This window comes from Mustela lutreola, chromosome 13, assembly GCF_030435805.1.
Source record: "Mustela lutreola isolate mMusLut2 chromosome 13, mMusLut2.pri, whole genome shotgun sequence".
NCBI lineage: Eukaryota > Metazoa > Chordata > Mammalia > Carnivora > Mustelidae > Mustela > Mustela lutreola.
Genome location: NC_081302.1, coordinates 50,616,321 through 50,622,640, shown reverse-complemented (window position 1 = coordinate 50,622,640; position 6,320 = coordinate 50,616,321). Strand labels below are relative to the sequence as shown.

At 39.1% G+C, this 6,320-nt stretch overlaps 1 long non-coding RNA gene across 1 annotated transcript; it reads right to left on the bottom strand.

Annotated features, from left to right (window-relative positions):
- Positions 1-243: 243 nt before the first annotated feature.
- LOC131813772 (uncharacterized) lies at positions 244-5,696 on the bottom strand. Its single transcript, XR_009346962.1, has 2 exons — positions 5,562-5,696; positions 244-1,456 (listed from the first exon to the last, which is right to left on the bottom strand). It is a non-coding gene; the product is annotated as an uncharacterized LOC131813772 (long non-coding RNA).
- Between the last annotated feature and the right edge of the window lie 624 nt (positions 5,697-6,320).

The following is a 6,320-nucleotide window of genomic DNA, read 5'->3' as shown; positions in this document are numbered from 1 at the left end:
CAGATTTATTAATTTATCTGGAAAGATAATTTTGAAACTCCAGTATTTAGGATAGAAAGAGAAGTCACTCTCAGGTTATAAAATACCAGGTAGCAAATATTTTGCAGCATCCTTTGGAACAATCAGCCCTCTTGAACAGTTCTGTTAGATGGCAGAGAGTTCAAAGTGGCAGTCCCAGTGGCTTTGAAGATGCCTGGATCTTATGCCTACGGTTTAAATTGGAGTAAGTTCTGTTGAGACAAATGCATATCTAAATACGTTTTTATTCAACTAATGTTCATCGAGTTCCTGATAAGTGACAGGCACTATGCCAGGTTTTGGCCATACAGAATATATACACAATCTTACATATTGCACACATGCAAAGCAAATATGAAATTTACAATCTAATGGATGACGGGGATTAAAGAAATACTCTGTGACTTTTTTTCTCCCTCTTTGTGGATATAATGGCAGAGGGCCAAGGAGGGGGTCGGTGCACCTGCTTTTTCTGTGTTTCCAACGGTTATGAGGGCACCTGCACATAGAGTAGACTGGTGTGGGAAAGGTTTGGCATGGAGTGCAGAGTTGGGGTGGTAGGAGGGAGGTGGTGGACAGAGGGACACCAAGGGGCCTGAGATACAGGGGACTGCACAGAGGTCCTTTCTAGCCAATGGTCAGGGAGGCTAAGTGACACTGAGCCTGGAGCCCACTTGTTCATTCCCTTCCCCCAAGTCCCCAGCTTGTTTACAGCCTGCAGGTGGGCGGGTTGGCCAGGTCCCAGTGAGACCCACGCATTGCCACTCATTGTCTTCCCTACTCCTGTCGTAGGCCAAAAAGCCCAGGACACAGAAGAGCCACTCTTCTCCCTTCTTTTGGGGCTCAGTCTGTGAACAGAGCTGGCTCAGGCAAGGCGGTTTTGGCAAAGAACTATGGGCCCGAGTTCTGAGCGCTTGCTGACTGGAATGTAGCTGGGCCCAGGGCAGCAGCAAGTGCGACCGGCCGAGAGCCTGAGACCTGGGTGGGAAAGGGAGGCAGATGCCTCCCGTGCTTGAAGTCCTCTTGAGATCTTCTCGGCCTTTTGGCTAAGATCAAGTTTGAAGTCCTCCTGAGGTGCTGTCGAGCAGTGGGACGATGGGAAGGTCGGGGACAGACAGGACAAATGGGGATGAGGGGGAAGCGGGGAATAAAGCGCGGCGTGCCCTCTACTGGAAGCCCATCTCCTCATCTGCTCCCCGGTTCTCCCCCCCGCTGCTGTAAACCAAGGGGACTGGCTGGGGTTCCCGGGATCCTCTTGCGCAGCAGCGACGTGATGACCCACCTGGTCTCCCCCAACTCCACACCGCGCATGCCCCGTCTGGTCCCACGGTAGTCACCTGCGGCGGGGTCGTGTCGCATGCTTGCAGCCTCACGTTCTTGTATCTGTTGCCATAGTTCAGGCGACACAACGAATGTGTTCAACAGAAGGAATTTAACCCTGCAAGTAAACCAGGTAATGCTCTTTGAGATAAAATTTCGTCTAGCGATTTTAAAGGTATGTTTCTGTTCCTGAGCATCCTGAGGCATATTTTCCCTGGGTGTAGGATTCTGCGTTGACAGTTCTTTTCTTCGAGCACTTGAAAATTCTTGGGCCACAATTCCTTTTGACCTCCATTGTTTATTAAGAATAAGAGCCACTGTATTTCTAATGGTTAACCCCCTATAAATAAGATGATGACTTTCACTGGATGCTTTCAGAATTATTTTACTTTTTTTAGTTTTCTGCCTTGTTAGGCTGCCCCTTTCCCTGTTGTTTTTTAACCTGGAGAGAGCAGACTTTTGTTGCTTTTTGTGTGTGTGAGTGTGTGTGTGTGTGTGTGTGTGTGTGTGTGTGTACTGATTGTCATTTCTGGGTTGCTGGCTCTTCAGCTCCTAGTCTTGCGTGTAGGAGACAGAAAGAAATCCCCCAAAGCTCACAGGCGCGTAGCTGCTCCATCTCAAGCTGCCTTGATGGTCTGCTTTATTCTTTCCAAGAGCTGTTTTGTTTTAGTATAATCACTGTTGTTTGTAGTTGTACTTAGTAAGAGGAGTAGTAAAAAGTATTTCTACTTAATCATTCTAGACGTGGAAGGGGCTGTTGTTGTCATTATTATTATTATTTGGGTTTTTATCTCTCATTGAACGCTTTGTGAATTATTCCCTATTTGATGAATTACTAGCGATGCACTGAGCTGAAACATTTTTCCTATTTCTTGACTGCTTTTTAATTTAACAATTTCTTATTTATGTTGTGTGAACTTTGATGGAATTAATTCACTTCAAAATTGAATATCAAATGAAGAGACAATGTTAGGTGATTTTCTGTCCATTTTTCCAGATTATTGAATAATTTGATAGGTCAGAATATCTTCCAACCATATACCTTCAAAACTCTTTTTTATATGTTATGCAACACTTCTTTCTTTCTTTCTTTCTTCCTTTCTTTCTTTCTTGTTGCTTCTTCCTATCCTCTTATAATGTGCAAAAAATGCAAAGTAGTTTTTAAAATACTGAGTAAAATTGATTGACTTAACTCTTATTTACACATAACCTGTCTTCAGATTTTGCATAATTAAACCATTTTTAAATCTTATAGACTTACATTGAAAAAGTTATTTCATTACTTTAACAAATATTTATGCATTATATATCATACTCCAAGCCTAAACTAGATGCTAGGAACACAGCTGATGCAGACAACATCTGTTCTCAAGAGTAAACAGAGAAGCACACTGAAATTAACTGGGTATCTCTGAGGGAGGCAGAGAGCAGGGGAGCCTTCCAAGGAGAGGTAAAATATAAATTAAGACTTGAAGAGTAAATTGGAATTACTAAAATAGGGAAAAGAGAACAGAATGTGGTAAATCTATGCCTGTCATTTCCCTCTTTTGTAATAACATTTTCTCCCTAAGACCATGGGTATCAGAAATTTACAGGAGTAACTCTTTTTTCGCTACATATTACCAAGTCATTGTTTCGTCCCTCTTTCCTAATAACTGCTCTTCCTGCAAAATACATGGGACATGCCAATCTCTCTCCTCCCTTACTGTCATTATCCATTTATCTTTAAGATACTTCTTCATATGCTGTGGAACATCTAAGTACTATACAGCTGACAATTATATTCTCTACGTTTGTCTTATCATTTTTTTGGAACTTTAAATATTAATACACATTCTTGAACTGCCCACTAATCTTTATTCTTAGAGCTATTACTCTTCTACTATACTCAACTGTGGCCAAAACTTTTCTCTCTTCAACATATAAACCTTAATTTTTGTGTTTTTTTTTTTAAGATTTTATTTATTTATTTGACAGAGAAAGAAAGAGTTCACAAGTAGGCAGAGAGAAAGGGAAGCAGGCTCCCTGCTTAGCAGAGAGCCCGATGTGGGGTTTGATCCCAGGACCCTGAGATCATGACCTGAGCCGAAGGCAGAGGGTTTAACCCACTGAGCCACCCAGGTGCCTCTAAACCCTAATTTTAAAAAATGTTTTATTTCATTATTATTTGACTTCACTAACAGTCACAGTTACATTAACTCTTTCATAATTCCCTATGATTTCTCCTCTTGACTTGACTTGCCTCCATTCCTAGATGCCTCTTTTCATAGGCATCTTTGATAAAGGAATCTTCCCTGTGATAGGTCAGTCAGTCCCAGGGATTTTTTTATCTGAGGGGCTAAAGATAATGCACATTTCTATTGAAAATATCAGAAAGAATATGAAGAGAGTACAAAGCAAATCCTGAGAAAGTATGTTTTAGGTCTACATTGAAGAAGTGAAATGTTATAATCAAGTCCAGAGGAGAGATGCCAGATAAATATGTGCTACACCAAGGTGTTAATGTGTGAACATACAGTGAATACAAGGGAAGCTATTATCATAAAGGACTCAAGAATTTCAAGTGTTCACATGAAATAGAACTGAATTGTCCTTGATTCATATGTCATTGGAGTGGGCCCAATATATATATAGGAGTATAAGGAAGGCTGAAATGTTAGGTTTGGGTCAAACATTAGATTTTTTGAGCATTTGATTTTATCTACTCACCATCTCAGTCTCATGGATTGATAACCTGTGGAATAATTGTTAATCATTTTTCTTACAGTTGCTCCAGGTTTTCTTGGTATTTCTAGAAAAACTGATGAGTGACAATTGAATTCACTCCAAACTCATGTTCTCTAATCCATACATATAGTAGTTTTCTATACAAATGTGCCTAATTTTTCTAGTCATTTTACTTTGAACTCATTCACAGTTTCTCAGTGAAAAAAAATTGCTTTCTTCTCATTTAGCCCAAATTTCTTATCTTTTTACCCAGCATTTCTTCATCCCCTCTAACCTTGAAAAATGACATAGAAATTTTTTTTTCCTTCTATTAGATTTACCTCCTCTGTCAGGCCATGATATATAGATATTCCTCAGTCTCTCCTTAGCTTTCCTGGTTTTTAAAATAATATTTTGTAGCAAATTCATACAAGCTAATAGGTAGCTTTTTACCTCTAAATATATGTGTAGAATCCTAAATTTTAAAATTTGATCCTATCTTAACTTTCAGATTCCCTATTCCCACCTGTTCCTGGCCATCTCCTTGTGGCTATCCTGCTATTACCTAAAGCTAAACAATGTATAATACAAAGTTTTAAATTTTTCTTCCCCAAACTTGATCTTTCTACCATATCACCTATGTCAAATTAAAAAAATCAAGATCTTCCCAATCAAGCAGTTCAGACAATTTAAGATTACCCTTAATTCATCCCTTTCGATTAATCCCATGACTTTCAAACTTGAGTGAGTATCAGAATTGTGTGGGTGGTTGTCTCTACCTTTAAAATCTAGTGCTGGGCTCCACTTTTAGGGTTCTTATTGAGTAAGTTTGTACCAATGCCCAAGAATAGGTATTTCTTAAAAGTTCCTAGGTGATGCTGATATCGCTGGTCCAGGAACCACATTTTTTAAAGATTAATTAATTAGTTAATAAATTTATTAATTAATTTTAGAGAAAAACAGAGGTAGCAGGAGAGAGCATGAGTGGGGAAGAGAGGGTGAAGGAAGCTTCCCAGTGAGCAGGGAATCTGACACAGGGCTCAATCCGAGAAACCTGGTAGCATGACCTGAGCCCAAGGTTGATGCTTGAACGATAGCCACCCAGGCACCTGGAGGTACCACATTTTGAGAATCACTGCTTTAACCTCTTTATGTAAGTAAACATCTTGATGTTGTTAAGTTAGCTCAAGACATTTTCATAACTCTGCATTCCCTATAAAGAAACAAAATTTAAAGCACACATAAAAACATATTAAAAATTTTGACATTCAGATTTTAGTTATATTATAGTTATATTTTGCTGCTCTCAAAAACATATCAAACCACTGTAAACAAAACATTTTGATCCTTGAAAAAGAGGTAACTAATTATTTTTTAAAACATTTGTTCTTTCATTTACTATCACTTTTTTATTTGAGAAAATCTCTAAATCTGATTTAAAACAAAGAAACAGAAAAGAGAGCCATATATGTCATTGCTTCAACTATCCTGAATTTTAACTCTTGATTTCCACTTACATTTTTGGACTTTACTACTTGGTTGATATGTCAGCAGCTTATACTTAGCAAAACTGCCAGTGTTAGGAGTATCCGCTATAATTTGTCGCCCTCGACCCATAAGGACGACAAGAAGCCTGGCTCGGTGTTAATGCTTCATCCCCTTTGTTTCGTTCCTTAGCTTATATGCAGCAGGGTGACCAATAAGGGGCTAAGCAATGGGGAGAGCCAATGAGAGTCTTGTTACTATGCTGATTAAATTTGAAACAGCCAATGACTATGTCCTCCTTCAGGCGGGCTTCACCAGAAAGTTCGTTGTTTACTTGCAGCGTATTTTGCTGGCAGTGAGCCAAGTGCCATCTTGTAATGGCGGGGACTTTCCTGGCCGGAGGCGGTCCCCGACAATAATTTATTCATCTTTTTCCCCTTCTTATAGTAACTACCTATTATTTTAATAGATGTTTATTATTAATCTTAGGACATTGATAAACATCTGTTGAATTGAAAAAAAAAAAAAGAAAAGTCTTCCATACAGCTGTAATACTTCAGCTCTATCTTAAGTACTATATATTTCAAGGTGTTTCCCTAGATAAATAAAATTATTGTTCCCCTCATTTGGCTAGGGACCTCTATGTGTATGCCCACTGATCATCATTTAAAACCCTCTCAGAGGAGTAAATGACCCTTCAGTCTTTTATAGATCTCTTTTATACTAGACAGCTGCCTAATATTACTCTTTAATATTCATATTTAAGTAGGAAGTTATTTTCCTACGCAGAC